Below are 17,190 nucleotides of genomic sequence, written 5' to 3'. Positions count from 1 at the left end.
AGGGCGCCGCCAAGTTCCTGCTGGACACCTTCGAGTACCCGGGCCTGGTGTACCACACCGGCGGCTGCCACTGCGGCGCGGTCCGCCTCGCCGTCTGGGCCCCCGCAGACCTGCGCGTGGTCGATTGCAGCTGCAGGCTGTGCAGGAAGAAGCAGCACCGGCACTTCCTCGTCCCCGCCTAGCGCTTCACTCTCCTGCTGGGCGCCGAGAGCATCGTCACCTACCGATCCCACACGCACCCGGCGCTGCACAGCTTCTGCAGCAGGTGCGGGGTGCAGAGTTTCCACGCGTCTGTCCCTGACCCCGGGGTTTACGGCGTCGCCCCGCACTGCCTGGACGAAGGAGTATTTTCCTGGAGGTAAAGCCCACAAACACGTACAGGCCTTACTGTCCTAGCAGTCCACACTCAGGTTTAAACAATTAAGCAAATTTACCATTTAAGTCTATTATGTTTATGGCTCTAGAAGCATCTTCTCCAGGTAAGCAAATCATGGTTGTAACTCTGAATCTATTTTTCATGATGGTGGTTTGCCGTGCAACCTCAGTTTTCCAATGGGTTAAAAAAAAAAGTTGATTTAGTTTGTACAGTGTCTTCACGTTATAAGAAAGGGTATGATGATACCCAACCGCTTCACACTAGGGCGCTGAAACCAGAAGTCCTCAGTTGTGTTTGTTTTTCCAATATGCTAAAATTAGTATAAGGCTATGATTTAGAAATACCATGCTAAATTTCAGAGAAACAGAAGAAAAATGGAAGTTGTCTCAGAGACAGAGCAGGAGTAAGTAGGGTGAGGGGGGCGGGGCGAGTGATTTTATTAAAGGCTAGTGTTATATTTAACTTTAAAGATCGTGTATATATGTTATTTTGAGAAAATTGAAGAATAGGTGATGCATTTTATATAAAAATAGTCTGTGGAAATTCTATCTGGAAACATATATAGAAATAATAAGCTTAATTTCAAGAAGATTAAATCAATGTTGAAACATACATACAATTCCTAAAACAGTTATTGTCTCTCACTTGTTTTAGTTTTTTTTAATTTCAGTTAGTTAACAGTGTTCTATTAGTTTCAGGTGTACAATATAGTAATTCAGCACTTCCATACAACACCCTGTGCTCATCACAAGTACACTCCTTAGTCCCCATTAACCATCTCCGGAGCCCTCCTCCTCTCTGGTAACCATTAGGTTGTTTTGTATGATTAAGAGTTCTGTTTCTTGATCTCTCTCTCTCTCTTTCCCCTTTGCTAATTTGTTTTACTTCTTAAATTCCACATGTGTGAAATCATATGGTATTTGTTATTCTCTGACTTATATTGCTAAGCATTATACTCTCTAGCTCTATCGATGTCATTGCAAATGGCAAGATTTCATTCTTTTTATGACTGAATAATATTCCATGGTATGTATATATCACATCTTCTTTATAGATTAATGGATAGACACTTGAGCCGCTATTGTAAAGAATGTGGCTATAAACATAGGGGTGGATGTATCCCTTTCAATTAGTTTTCTTGTATTATTTGGGTAAATACCTAGTACTTGGGTAAATACCAGTAATTGCTGGGTCATAAGGTAGTTCCATTTTTAATGTTTGAAGAACCTTCGTACTGTTTTCCACAGTGGCTGCGCCACTTTGTATTCCCACTAGCAAAAATATTCCTTTTTCTCCACATCCTTTTGCCAACACCTGTTTTTTCTGTTGTTAATTTTAGCCATTGCCTCCCAAGTGCTGATGTTAATTGTAACCATTTGTAAATTAACATGTTTTATTCTTGATCCCAGCATGTTTGGACATTAATTAACTTTAGTAATAATGAGAAAGTTTACAGTTGGCTAAATTGGGGGTAAATGATACTAGTAGGGAGATTACATTCCTATTTCCCCAATTAAGGAAATTGGGCTCAAAAGATTAACTCGCTGAAAGTCCTACACTAAGTGAGTGGTGGAACTGGGACAGTCACCCAAATCCATCTTAGGTCAGCATCTATCTCTTTCCTTGAATGCACATTTTTAAATACCCACCCCTTTGACAGAAAATGGTGTGATTCTTTCTTTTTGATTTGGGAACCAAAATTACCATTGAATGCATGAGGTAAGTTGAATAAAATCATCCCGTTCTTTTAAGGGATCACAAATTCTGAAACCAATAAAAAAGTTATGTAAAAGCTAGAAGATAGACATCTTCCAAATTTATTTAATGGAGTCTACACCCTGATTCCAAAGCCTAGAAGAGATAGTATTCTACACGTATAGAGAAATATGGATCTATTTCACTTATTAACATAGATTAAGTTTTTTATCAATAAAGTTTGAACAAAATTCAACAGTATATAAAAATCTACCATAGCCTGGTATTTTCCTAGTCATGAGAGCATGGTGTAATATTAGGAATATTTTAACATTTTAATAATCCATCATAACCATAAGTCAAAGGACAAAAATCAATGATCATCTGAATTGCTGAACAAAGAATTCAATAAATTCAAACTCTACAATTTTTCTTAGTTCTTGTTTACTTGATCTGCCATCAGCTGACAATTGTGTTAAAATCCTCTACAATCTACACATGTCTAATTCCTTATCTAAAAGTCTTAAGACTGGGGCACCTGGGTGGCTCAGTTAAGCACCTGGCTTCCGGCTTCGGCTCAGGTCATGATCTCACCATTCGTGGGTTCGAGCCCGCGTCAGGTTCTGTGCGGACAGCTAGCTCAGAGCCTGGAGCCTGCTTCAGATTCTGTATCTCCCTCTCTCTCTGACCCTCCCCTGCTCGTGCTGTCTCTCTTTGTCTCTCAAAAAAAAATAATAAAAGTCTTAAGACCAAATATTTCAGAATTCATACACCATTCATTACATAAGATCCATACCAGGGTCTTGAGTAATACTACTGAATCTAATACAACATATTTCTGTAGTGAAACATATGAGTTATCACTTTTAAGATACATAAAGATTGCAAATAACCTCATGTCAGTTCACATCAAATTTTATGGGCAAATGAATCAGGAAAATTAAGTTCAGTTTTCAAAGCATTTTCAGTTTTAAAACTGCCTATGAGGGATTTTGAGTCTGAAGTATATGTCAGTTATTCTTGCCTTTTATAAGGTTTCTTCTTTTAAGTTAGCTTTTATTTTTCATTAAAGTAGAACATACAAAAAGAATGCATGAATTATAAGGGGCAACAACATGATTTTTACAAAGTGAAAACATGAATCACCAATATTAAGATAGAGAACATTACTGGCACCCCCAGAAACCTATATTATGCCCCCATGTACTCATTATACCGAGTTAACCAGTATATTGATGTATGTCACTATATATTCATTTTGTCTGTTGTTTTTTTTTTTTTTGGAGAGACAGAGAGAGACAGTGTGAGCAGGGGAGGGTCAGAGAGAGAGAGAGATACAGAATCTGAAGCAGGCTCCAGGCTCTGAGCTAGCTGTCAGCACAGAGCGCGATGTGGGGCTTGAACCCACGAACCGTGAGATCATGACCTGAGGTGAAGCCAGATGCTTAACTGACTGAGCCAGCCAGGCACCCCTTTTTTGTCTGTTTTTTAAACTTTATATAAACAAAATTGTCAATTGAGTACCTTTTTATGATTGGTTTCTTTCACTCAATACTCTGATTTTGGGATCTCTTCATATTTGCTGTATGTAGGGATATTTGCTTGCTTGATGTCTCTATGGTATCCCATGCTATATATAGTCAATAGTGTATTTATTCATTCAGCTCTTGATAGATATTCAGATTGTTTCCAGTTCATGACTATCATCAATAATGATGCTGTGAATGTTTTTATTCACGTGCTTTGAAGAATGTCTTTGCATTTCTGTTTTTTATATACATGGATTGTGTGGTAGCCAGAATTCCATGAGGATGCTCAGTGAACCTTGATTTTACACAGTCTCCTCCCATCAGGTGTGGATGGAACCTGTGGACATGGTGAGATATCACTCTCATTATTATGTTAAATTGTATAGCAAAAAGGATTTTGCAGATATAATTAAGATCACAATCAGTTGACTTTAAAATAGGGAGATTTTTTGGGGGTGGCCCAGACCTAATCAGAGGAGTGTTACAAGGGTCTAGGCCCATCCTGAGAGACTTGAAGCATAGAGAGCATTTGCAGAGGGCACATAGTGAGGAACTACAGGCAGTCACTAGGAGAGGAGTGCTGTCCTCAGGTGACAGCCAGAGAGGGAAAGGGGCCTCAGTCCTCTAGCACCCTAGAACTGAATTCAGCTGACAACATGGATGTGTTTAGAAAAGACTCCTCAAGAGTCTCCAAAAAAGGACACAGCAAGTCCACTACCATCTCACCGTGTGAGACTGATTAGGGAATCCAGTCAAACTGGGCACAGACTTCTGACCTGCACAACTGGGAGCTAATAAATATGGGTTGTTTTAAGCTATTAAGTGGGTGGTCATTTATTCCACACCAATAGAAAGCTAATACAGATTTTGATGCCTGAATGTGGGGCACTACCATTGCAAATAGCTAAAAATATAGGTGTGGCTTTGGAACTGGGTAGTGGACAAGGGCTGGAGGAATTTTGAGTTACATGCTAGGAGAGGCCTAAGTAGCCTCAGAGAAAGCCCTGATTGCTTTGGACAGGCTGTCAGTAGATATCAGCTAAATTTCAAAACTGCTTTGGGACCCTAACTCCTCTCTGCATTCCATTCCCATCCCCACCCTATCCCATGTTTAACCAGAATGTTACAGGTATTATATGCTGGCCCCAACATTGTGTGTTGGGGGAAGGTAGTTTGTCACTTTAGTGTCACTGGGGCCAGTTAGAAAGGGATTGTACCCCAGCGGTTGTACTGAATGGATTTTACCCAGAACCTCATTCATACTTAAATTAGATGACTGAGATGAGGTTTTAGACTTTGAGCTGATGAAATTTCAATGAGCATTTGGAATTAAACTGACACCATACTACTATGAGAAATTTGGAGGGGTGCCTGAATGGCTCAGTTGGTTAAGCATCTGACTCTTGATTTCGGCTTAGGTCAGGATCTCTTGGTGATGCAATCAAGCCCTGAAGCACTGGATGTAGAGACTGCTTAAGATTTGCTTAAGATTTTTCTCTTCCACTCTTGGTGCCCCTCCCCCACTTGCATGTATGCACACTCTCTCAAAAAAAAAATAAAAGAAAAAAGAAATTTGGAGACTGTGGAATGGATTGAATGAATTTTGCATGTGGAACAGACTGGATTACTGGGGGCCAGAAGCAGACTCTGGTAGGAATATTAAGGAATATTCTGGTAGGACTATTAAGATGATTCCAAATGACCTTCCACTGGGTGTAATCCCCTCCTGTTGAGTGTGAGTATGCATTTACAGAGACTCAACTGTGAGTGGGGGGAGCTTAAGCAAAAAACAATTATTTCTCAGTTCTAGAAGCTAGCAAGTCCAAAATTGACATGCCAGCATATTTAATATCTGATGAAGGTCCACTTCCTGGTTTCTGGATGGTAACCTTCTTGCTGCAAACATACATGCTCTGTTCTTTTCCTCTCCTTATTAGGGCACCAGTCCCATCATGGGGTCCCATCTTCATGACATCACCCAAATCCATTTAAATTCCAAAGACTTAACATAACATCCAAATAGCATCACGTTGAGGATTAGGGTTTTAACTTGCAAATTTAAAGGGGACACAAACATTTAGTATGTAGCACTGACCAACTTATTTCTCAGGCTGATTTAACCCCTGAGCAGAGAACCCAGCCATGCCATGCATGAACTTCTGAATCACAGAATTGTGAGTTAAAATCAGATGCTGTTTTAAGCCACTAAGTTTGTGGTAATTTAGTTTGCAGAAATAGAAAACTGATCTAGATGGAGTTGCTGGGTTACAGAGAATGCATACATTCACCTTTAACAGATACTGCCAAGCAGTTTCCCCCTGTAATACTGACTGACGCCCCATCAGCAGTTAGAGCTCCATTCCCTCTCTATTTTCTTCAATTCCTGATATTGGTAGTGATTTGGGGTATTCTGGGAGATGTTTACAGATAGTTCATAATTTTGAATTATCTGTTCATATCATTTCCTTGATGACTGAATTTGGGCAATCTTTTGTTTATTGGTCAGTTGGATGAACCATTTTGTGAAGTGCCTGTTAAAATACTATGCCAATGTTTAATTGCATTTATTTTTTTTCTTCTTTACATAAGGTATTTTCTTCTGTACATAAGGTATTTGTTTGCTGTGTGTATGGAAATATTTCAGTGTTTTCCTTTATTGTCAGTGCTTTTGGTGCTCTTTTTCAGATATCATCATCTACTCCAAAGTCATAAAGATATACATTATTTTCTAGAATATTCATCTTCTTAAATTAGCTTTTGTATATGATCCAAGTTAGGGGCCAAATTTTTTCCATATAGATGGGTATCTAATTAGTCCAGCTCCACTTACATGAATGACTGTCTTCCCCCACAAGTACTGCACTGTTACCTTTGCTGTAAATCAGGCAACCATGTATGATTATGTCTGTGGCTTCTTTTCTTTGTTCCATTGGTGTATTTGTCTTCTTGTGTATACAAATCACATTATTTTAATTAATATGCCTTTATAGCTGGCCTTACAGTCTGGCTGTGAAAGTCCTTCAAATTTCTTCTTGATGGCTTTGGTTGTTTTTAGATCTTTGAAGTCCAAATATATTTTAGAATTTCCATTTCCAAAACAATAGCAGGGATTTCAATTGGGATTATTATGAACCCTTAGATCATTTTGATAAGAAAAAGAGGAAGCCAACAAAAAGAGAGATAAATTGGTCCAGAAGCGCTAACGGAGAATTCGAGACCTGTGTGATACAATAAAACGGAACAATGTCTGTATCATAGGAATTCCTGAAGAAGAAGAGAAAAAGGTCCTGAGGGTGCTTGATCAAATTATAGCCAATAACTTCCCCAATCTAGAGAAGGAAACAAAATGAAATCCAAGAGGCACAGAGAACTCCCCTCAGATGAACTTGAATAGATCTGCTGCATGATATATCATAGTGAAACTGGCAAAATATAAGGATAAAGAGAAAATTCTGAAAGCAGCTAGGGATAAAATGGCCCTAACATACAAAGGGAAATCTGTCAAGAGTAGTGACAGACCTAGCTACTGAAACTTAGCAGGCCAGAAAGCAATGGCAAGAAATCTTCAATGTGATAAACAGAAAAAATATGCAGCCAAGAATCCTTAATCCAGCAAGCCTGCCATCAGAAATAGAAGGAGAGATAAAGGTTTTCCCAAATGAACAAAAATTGAGAGAATTCGTGACCACCAAACCAGCCCTACAAGAAATCCTAAGAGGGACTCTATAAGGGAAATGTTGCAAGGAATGCAAGGTTCCAGAGACACCACTATAAGCATGAACCCTACAGAGAACACAGTGAATCTAAACCCATATTTTTCAATAATAACACTGAATGTAAATGGACTAAATGCTTCAATCAAAAGAATTACAGTAGTAGAATGGATTTAAAAAAAAAACAAAATCCATCTATTTACTGTCTAAGAGAGATTCATTTTAGACCTGAAGACACCTTCAGATTGAATGGAGATGGAGAAATATCTACCATAGGACTAGAAATCAAAAGAAAGCTGTAGTATCCATACTTATATTAGACAAACTGGACTTTAAAGGCAGTAACAAGAGATGAAGAAGGGAATTATGTAATAATTACAGTGTCTATCCATCAGGAAGAACTTACAATTATAAGCATCTACACACCAAATTAGGAAGCACCAAATATATAAAACAGTTAATCACAAACAGAAACAATATTATTAATAAGAATGTGCTAATTGCAGGGAATTTTAATACTCCACTTATAGCAATTGATAGATCAACTAGACAGAAAATCACTAAGGAAACAATGGACCTGAATGACACTTTGGAACAGAGGGATTTGACAGATATATTTAGAACTCTACATCCTGAGACTATGGAATTCACTTTCTTCAAGAGCACAAGGTACATTCTTCATGATAGACCACATACTGGGTAATAGAACAGCCCTCAATAAATATAAAAGAATTGAGATCATACCATTCACACGTTCAGATCACAATGCTATGAACGTTGAAATCAATCACAGAAAAACGTCTGGAAAACCTCAAAAAACATGGAGGTTAAAGACCATCTGACTATTGGGCCAATCAGGCAATTAGAAAGAAATTTAAAAATATATGGAAACAACTGAAAATGAAAATACAACAATCCAAACTCTTTGGGATGCAGCAAAGACAGTCCTAAGAGGAAAAATATATTGCAATCCAGGGCTATTTCAGGAAACTAGAAAAAGTGCAAATACAAAATCTAACAGCGCACCTAAAAGAACAATAAGGAGAGAAGCAAGAGCACCCCAAACCCAGCAGAAGAGAAATAATAAAGATCAGGAGAGAAATAAACAACATAGAATCCAAAAAAAACAGTTGAACAGATCAATGAAACCAAGAGTTGGTTTTTTGAGAAAATAAACAAAAATGATAACCGTCTAGCCAGGCTTCTAAAAAAGAAAGGAGAGAGTGCTCAAATAGACAAAATCATTAATGATAATCGATCTATTACAACCAATCACTCAAACTCAAGCAATTATCAGGGATTATGAAAAATTATATGCCAACAAACTGGACAAATTTCGCAACACACATGCACTACCAAAATTCAAACGGGACGAGATAGAAAATCTGAACAGACCCATAACCAGTGAAGAAATTGAATCAATTATAAAAAATCTCCGAACAAATAAGAGTCCTGGGCAAGACAGCTTCCCAGGGGAATTCTACTAGACATTAAAATCAAACTTAATTCCCATTATTCTCAAGCTATTCCACAAAATAGAAATGGAAGGAAAACTATTGGACTCATACTATGAAGCCAGCATCACTTTGATTCCCAAACTGGAGAGAGACCCAACAAAAAAGGAGAACTACAGTCCAATATCCTTAATGAATACAGATGCAAAATACTCAACAAGATATTAGCAAATCGAATTCAACAGCATATAACAAGAATTTTCCACCATGATCAAGTGGGATTCATTCCTGAGCTATAGGGCTTGTTTAATATTTGCAAATAATCAATGTGATACATCACATCAACAAAAGAAAAGATAAAAACCACATGATCCTGTCAATAGAGTCAGGAAAAGCATTTGACAAAATATAGCATCTTTTCTTAATAAAAACCCTCAAGAAAGTCGGGATAGCAGCAACTTACTTAAACATCATAAAAGCCATTCATGAAAAGCCTACAGATAACATCATCTTCAATGAAGAAATACTGAGAGCTTTCCCCCTGAGATCAGGAACCTGACAAGGATGTCCACTCTCACCACTATTGTTTAACATACTGCCGGAAGTCTAAGCATCAGCAATCAGACACCAGCAGGAAATAAAAGGCAACAGAATTGGCAAAGAAGAAGTCAAACTTTCACTTTTCACAGATGACATGATACTCTACATGGAAAACCTGACAGACTCCACCACAAGCCTAATAGAACTGATCCAGGAATTCAGGAAACTCCCAGGGTACAAAATCAATGTACAGAAATCGGTTGCATTCTAGTACACCAAAAATGAAGCAACAGAAAGTGAAATCAAGAAACTGATCCTATTCACAATTGCACAAAAAAAACCATAAAATACCTAGGAGTAGCCCTAACCAAATATATAAAAGATCTGTATGATGAAAACTATAGAAAACTTATGAAGGAAATGGAAAAAGACACAAAGAAATGGAAAAACATTCTATACTCATCATCCGAAGAATAAACATTGTTAAAATGTCATTATTTCCCAGAGCAATCTACACATTCAATTCAATCCCCATCAAAATTGCACTAGCAGTTTTCTCAAAGCTAGAACAAAACATCCTAAAATTTGTATGGAACCACAAAAGACCCTGAATAGCCAAAGAAATATTGAAGAGGAAAACCAAACTGGGAGGCATCACAATCCCAGACTTTAGCCTCTATTATCAAAGCTGTCATCATCAAGACAGTATGGTATTGGCACAAAAATAGACACTTAGACCAGTGAAATAGAATAGAGAACCCAGAATTGGACCCACAAATGTATGGCCAATCATTCTTTGACAAAGCAGGAGAGTATCCAATGGAAAAAAGACAGCCTCTTTAACAAATGGTGCTGGGAGAACTGGACAGCAACATGCAGAAGAATGAAACTACACCACTTTCTTATACCATACACACACAAAAAAAACTCAAAATGGCTGAAGTACCTGAATTTGAGAAGGAAACCATCAAAACCCTAGAGGAGAAAGTAGGAAACAGCCCCCTTGATCTGAACTGCAGCAATTTCCTGCTCAACACATCCCCAAAGGCAAAGGAATCCAGAAAAAAACAACTATTGAGACCTCAACGAGATAAGAAGCTTCTGCACTGCAAAGGAAACAATCAAGAAAACTAATAGGCAACCGACAGAATGGGAAAAGACAGTTACAAATGACATATCAGATAAAGGGCTAATATCTGAAATCTATAATGAACTCCCCAAACTCCATACCCGAAAAACAAATAAAGCAGTGAAGAAATGGGCAGAAGACCTGAATAGACACTTGTCCAAAGAGGACATCCAGATAGCCAACAGACACATGAAATGATGCTCAGCATCACTCATCATCAGGGAAACACAAATCAAAACCACACAGAGATACCACCTCACACTGGTTAGAGTGGCTAAAATGAAAAAATCAGGAGACTATAGACGCTGGTGAGGATGTGGAGAAAGAGGCATCCTCCTACACTGTTGGTGGGAATGTAAACTGGTGCAGCCACTCTGGAAAACAGTGTGGAGGTCCCTCAAAAAACTATCAGTTGAACTCCCCTATGACCCAGTAATAACACTGCTAGGGATTTACCTAAGGTATATAGGAGTGCTAATGCATGGGGGCAAATACCCCAATGTTCCTAGCAGCACTTTCAACAATAGCCACATCATGGAAACAGTCTAAATGTACATCAACTGATGAATGGATCAAGATGTAATTCATATATACAATGGAATACTACATGGCAATGAGGAAGAATTAAGTCTCGTCATTTGTAGCAACATGGATGGACCTCAAGGGTGTCATGCTAAGTGAAATAAGTCAGGAAGAGAAGGACAGATACTATATGTTTTCACTCATAAGTGTAACAGGAGAAACTTAACAGAGGACCATGGGGGAGGGGAAGGGGCTAAATAGTTTCGGAGTGGGAGGTAGTTAAACCATAAGAGACTCTTGAATATTGAGAACAAACTGAGGGCTTATGAGGGAGTGGGGGAGGGAAGGCGGGGTAATGGGCATGGAGGAGGGCACTTGTATGGATGAGCACTGGGTGTTATATGGAAACTAGCTTGACAATAAACTATAATAGAAAAAAAAGAAAATTAAGTGATAGGTGATGATGGCTTGTTATAGATGAATGTAAATTTATTGAAATTACCATTCTTAAGTTATATATTTTTTAAGTAATTACTAGACTATATCATGTGAAAGACATCTGTAGCTTGTTGAATTTTTTAAATGAATTGATTTTAAAAAGCATCCTTTTTGCTGTTTAAAAAGTAGATCATCATAGAAAATTTAATACATTCACATATCAAACTTTTAATAATAGTTATCAATCACTGGAAGGATTGTGATATACATTTTTTCTGGGACTTTCTGAATTATCTAAATGCTCAATGGCAGAGAGCAATTTTGTCAAACTTGTCACATTTGGGATTTGTATCAAATAATCCATGTTGTCAGAGGCTCTGCTTTGCAATGAAGGAATTGAAAGTATCTTTGGCCTCTGCATACTAGTTGCCAGTAGTCCCTCTCCCTGTCTCCAGACATTTTCAAGTTTCCCCCCAAGGGGCAAAGTGTCCCTGGTTGAGAACAACTGCACTATAGTGAATGAAATTCTAATATATGCAGAGCTAGGTAGATGTAAAAATAGACAGATGTAAATATAGATCAGCAGATCATGTATTTTTTGTATATCATAGGCATTTTCCCAGGTATTAAAATTTTCTCAAAAACATCCTGTAAGTTCTGTGTGTTTATTTTATCAGTATCCAATATCCTATTGGAAAGTGAGATTGTTTCAGATCATTTAAAACAAATGACACTATAATATTCACATTTGAGCATATAATATTGTGATTATGACTGTATTTAGAATAAACCCCAGAAGAGAAATTATAGCATCAAATAGACATGTTTAAGACTTTTTGTATGTGTCATCATCAGGCAAGATGCTAGGATATTATAACCTTATCTAGTAGGATAGCCTTATTTTTTTTTACAATAGCTTAAAACCTAATTATACATTAAAATTATTTTAAAAGTGCAAATAGCTGTACTTTTTTCTAAGAGTTATAGATGCTCACTGTAAACATTCAGAAGATAAAGTGTGAGAGAATGAAACTCACCCTTTCAGATATTTTTTTTCTATGAGCACATACATACCCATATACTATTTCTAAACAGAAGCACTGGGAAAGAAAAAAGGGGAGGGCACTGAAGACACACCAATGGAGTTAATGAAGGGTACTTAGGGACTTCTCAGCATAAAATTTGAGATCTTAGTGTATATATATATATATATATATATATATATATACACACACATATATATATATCCCATATATATGATATACATTTAATATGTAAAAGAGTATATAATATATATAAGGTATATAATATATATTATATATACATATCCTTTAAAGAGAATAAGGATAGATGGGAACATTTTAATTATTAGTAAGTTAAGGATTATGAGTAAGGCCCTGAGATTCCAGAAAGGAGGAAAGGAGACATCTCAGAGAGTATACTGAAATGATTTGAAGAAACTAGATTCATGAACCTGGTGAAAGGTGACCTAGAGAATTAAGAGAATGACTACAAATTGGGGTTCATACCCCTAAATGACTAGAATAAATACAGAGCATATAGTGGCCAACATGGTCAGAACAGGACCACCAGTTCCCACTGTGTCCTCAATCTGCAGGCTTTCCCTTTTCAGGAAGTGACCACTGCCAACTGCCCAGATGCTGTGGCCAAAATCTAGGAGTCATCACTGATTGCTGTCCTTCCTTCATAACCTCACCACCATTCAAGTTTTTCCAGCTGAGGCATCAGACAAGGACTTCAAAGAACAAAAACAAGCCATTACTGCTATACCTTTTCTGAATTCTGCTTAATAAAATCCAGGAGCATAATAAAACAGCTGTTGTTCCACAACACTATACTACAGAATGGTAGATGACCAGAACATTCTTCACTGAAGTCCATGCTGTACTTCATTTTCAATGTTCCATTTTTATTCAATTATCATTTTGTCCTTCATAATCTTGTGTTCTCTATTTCACTCAAAATTTTATTCCATCGTTTTATGGTATTTTAAAGTTTATAGTGCATATTCCATAGCCCATTTATTTCAGGCTATTGTATATTTTATTGTATTTTATAGTCTTTCCTATTTCAACTTTGATTTCTTTATTTAATATTTAATTCCTCACTATACTCCATTCCTTTTTTTCATATAACATTATTTTTCTTTGATTCCAAATGCTATTAGATATTTATTTCTACTTTGTGTTCCATTCGATTTTCTCATTATATTCCATTCAATTTTCATCCCATTCAGTTTCCCATTTCACTTCCATTGCAGTCTCCACTTCATCCTATTCTGCATTGTTTCAAATACATTTTCCATTCCAAATTATTTAACATTCCAAATACCATTCCATTATTTTTGAGTTGTGTTTCAGTTCAGTTTCTTATCCATTCCATTAAATATCCCATTCCATTCTGCCAAAATTGCTGTAATGACAACTTTCAGGAGAACCAGTTAGCAATATTTTTATCAAAGAATCACAGATGTGAATGGCCTAGATCAGGAATTTTCTCTTTTAGGAATTTATTCACAATAAATACTTGAGGATATAAATAATTTTTAGCAAAGCGATCATGTTTCACATTAATGCGTTACAGAGAGCTTCAAGTTGGAAACAACACAAGTGTTGGTCAATATAGCAAAGTTTGAAAATGTAAGCTTCCTCCATAAAAGGAACATTTTGTTGTTACGCTTGCCTCGTGGAACCCTATTTATTGATATGGAAAGTATATTTCCTAGATCCAAAGAGCAGGTTATAAAATAATAAGTATGCATAAATAGTTCCATTTTATGAAACAAAAGAACTACGAACTATTTAAGAATGGCCATTTTCCCAAAAATAATGAAACATTTCCAATAATTAGGTTCTAGGTTTCCTAGTTTAGGTTCTATTTGCTTTTCTATTTGGGGTTCTGAGCATGCAATAGTAATGAACTTTGTAATAATGACTAGAAATTAGTGTCCAGGGGCACCTGGGTGGCTCAGCTGGCTAAGAATCTGACTTTTGATTTCATGATCCCACCATTCCTGGGACTGAGCCCCAACTCAGTCTCTGAGCTGCCAGCATGGAGCCTGCTTGAGATTCTCTCTCTCTCTCTCTCTCTCTCTCTCTCTCTCTCTCTCTCTCTCTCTCTCTCTCTCCCTCTGCCAGTCTCTCTCACTAGTGTGCACTCACTCTCTCAAAATACATTTAAAAAATAAACATTAGTGTCTAAATATTAATCTTTAAGTCACTGCATGCATCACTGGATAATAGAGAACTGTAGCCAAGAATGTAAACTGGGTCAAATAAATTACTGTACATTCATCAGTGGATTACTATGTAGCCCACACAAATGATGTATATTTAAGGACAGTGTTATCCTTAATCCTGGGCAACTCCAGCCCATGCCTCAGGAGATAAGGCAGCGGGGAGCATGTTACTTCAAAATACCCCTCTGGTGCATGGCAGCAGTGCTGAACATTCTGAGCTAAGACACCATGAGCCCCATCCTTTTTCTTGATTTCAGGCTGCTTTCAAGACTCTGGTGAAGGGTCATTCAGATGCCGGGAGGAGTTCCAGGACTGTTGCATCTGGAGTCACACATGGGCCCAGTGTTCTGACAGAGTCCAGGAGGATGCCCGGTTCAGGGGTATCTCCTGCTGACCAGTGCGCTGTTTCTTTAAAGCCACTGCTGACAACCTACACTGATTTGGGGATGACTCAAAGTGTTTATACAGAGAACATCGCCACCCCAATCCCCTCACTCGAAATCGCGCACGCGCGGGTGCACACACACGGGCCCAGATATGGATGGGAATTCACATCCGGGGCCCGGCAGCAACAGACTTCAGAACGGCGGAGCACACATCAGGTTTGGCGCCAGATGGAGCTAGGTTGGCGCGCTTCCCTCGCCGAGAGCCACGTGATACCAGCCGACCAATCAGAACTAGAGCTCCAACCCGCCCGCCTACAGTCCTCACTCCTTCAGCCGAGTTCGAGCTAGATTGTGTGTGAGGCCAACGCTCTTGCATCTCTGAGAGAGAACCTGGCATGATGGTCATCCCATCGTCCAAGAAGGCACAGAAGCAACAGCAGGGTGAGAGGCCCGAAGGGCCCAAGAACGGGATCTCCCCTGCCCCTGGCGATGCCTGCGGCACAGGCAACCCCGATCCCAATCCAGATCCCGGTGCCTGGGTCCCCCTAATCTTGGGCTACCTGTCTCTGTTGGGTGGAAGTGCCCCCACAGAGTGGTCCTGGCTGCCCTGGGCTCCATTTTGAGCACTGGCGAGGATCCGGGGCTACCCTCTGTGGGCTGTGAGGGAGCGTGAAGACCTCCAGGGTGGTTGCGGGCCCCAAGGAAGGCTGAGACATGGGGTACCCGGGAGGGGCCAGGGTCTCCGGACCTCACACGTGGGCGGCGTGGCCGTCATGGGGAGAGCCACAAGGGGTGCTGGCCAGGCCGGCAGGCCCCTACCCAGACCACGAACCCGGGGAACTGCCGTGGGAGGGAGCAGCCCAGGGAACCGCCGTGGGAGGGAGCAGCCCAGTGGCGAGGAGGCTGCCCAGGCTCAGAAGCCTCCGCTGCGGCGCTGTTTCCTGGGCTTCCCAGGCCTCAGTGCCCCGTGTTCTTGCTGCCATTTTCTCCAGGGTCTCAGCCTAGAGGTCGCAGCTGTTCTCAGGCTTCTTCATGGGGTCACGAATCCCGACTGGGTCCTGCCCTCCAGAGTCAGGCCAGAGCAGCAGGCCCAGTTCTCTGCAGTCAAGCAGCGGGGCCTGGCCCGGAAGTCTTTATTGGCCTTGCCCCACCGCCAGGCCCCGCCTTCCGTAGCCATGCTTCTACATTGGGCACTGCTCTTGGAAGCCATTCCTGTGCACCAGGTCCTGCCTTCCGAGGCAGTGCTTCTGTGCCAGGAGGCCCTGCTTCTGTGCCAGGCCGTGCTCTCCCGGGTGGCGATTCATCCGCGCCAGGTCCTGCTTTCCGCCGCCGTGCATCAGGGCCAGACCCTGCTGCCCCACTGCGCCGTGCACCCGCATCGCAGCCAGCTCCTCATCGCCGTGCATCCACGCGGGGCCCAGCTCCCCGCCACCGTGGGTCCGCCACCGGTCCAGCTCCCCGCCGCCGTGGGTCCGCCACCGGTCCAGCTCCCCGCCGCCGTGAGTCTGCCACCCGTCCAGCTCCTCGCCGCCGTGGGTCCGCCACCGGTCCAGCTCTCCGCTGCCGTGAGTCTACCACCCGTCCAGCTCCTCGCCGCCGTGGGTCCGCCACCAGTCCCGCTCTCCGCTGCCGTGAGTCTACCACCCGTCCAGCTCCTGGCCGCCGTGAGCCTGCCACCCGTCCAGCTCCTCGCCGCCATGAGTCTGCCACCGGTCCAGCACCCCGCCGCCGTGCATCCGCGCAGGGCCCGGTCCCAAGCTCTTCTTCCCGTGGCCGTGCATCTGGGCCAAGCCCTGCCCTCCAAAGCAGAGCTAACCTGCCAGGCCCTGACCTCCACAGTGGCTGCACAACCCCAGGCAATGTCCTCCGGAGCCACCCCACCCAGAGGTCATACCCTAGAAGCCGCCGCTCTCTGCCTGTGCCTACTGGCCTCAGTCCTTCTCCAGGGTTGGCCTCAGGAGAGCTTTTGTGCCAGAGCAACTCAAGCTCTCCTGAGGTACCAGGCCGTGATTCCCAGCCCCGTTGGCATGCAGTCCGTATGCGGGCCTCTTCTCCCTCACCTCCTGGTAGGCTCATTCCTTTCTTTGAGCCTGGTGTGGAAAGCTCCTCCTCTTCCTCCTACCCCTCCCCCCGAGCCAGGTCTCCTGGC

General features: G+C 40.9%; 1 pseudogene; it reads right to left on the bottom strand.

Annotated features, from left to right (window-relative positions):
- LOC115283396 overlaps positions 1-492 on the bottom strand; it is a 22,327-nt pseudogene extending 21,835 nt beyond the window's left edge.
- Between the last annotated feature and the right edge of the window lie 16,698 nt (positions 493-17,190).

This window comes from Suricata suricatta, chromosome X, assembly GCF_006229205.1.
Source record: "Suricata suricatta isolate VVHF042 chromosome X, meerkat_22Aug2017_6uvM2_HiC, whole genome shotgun sequence".
NCBI classification, from domain to species: domain Eukaryota; kingdom Metazoa; phylum Chordata; class Mammalia; order Carnivora; family Herpestidae; genus Suricata; species Suricata suricatta.
This window is presented reverse-complemented; position numbering and strand designations above follow the sequence as displayed.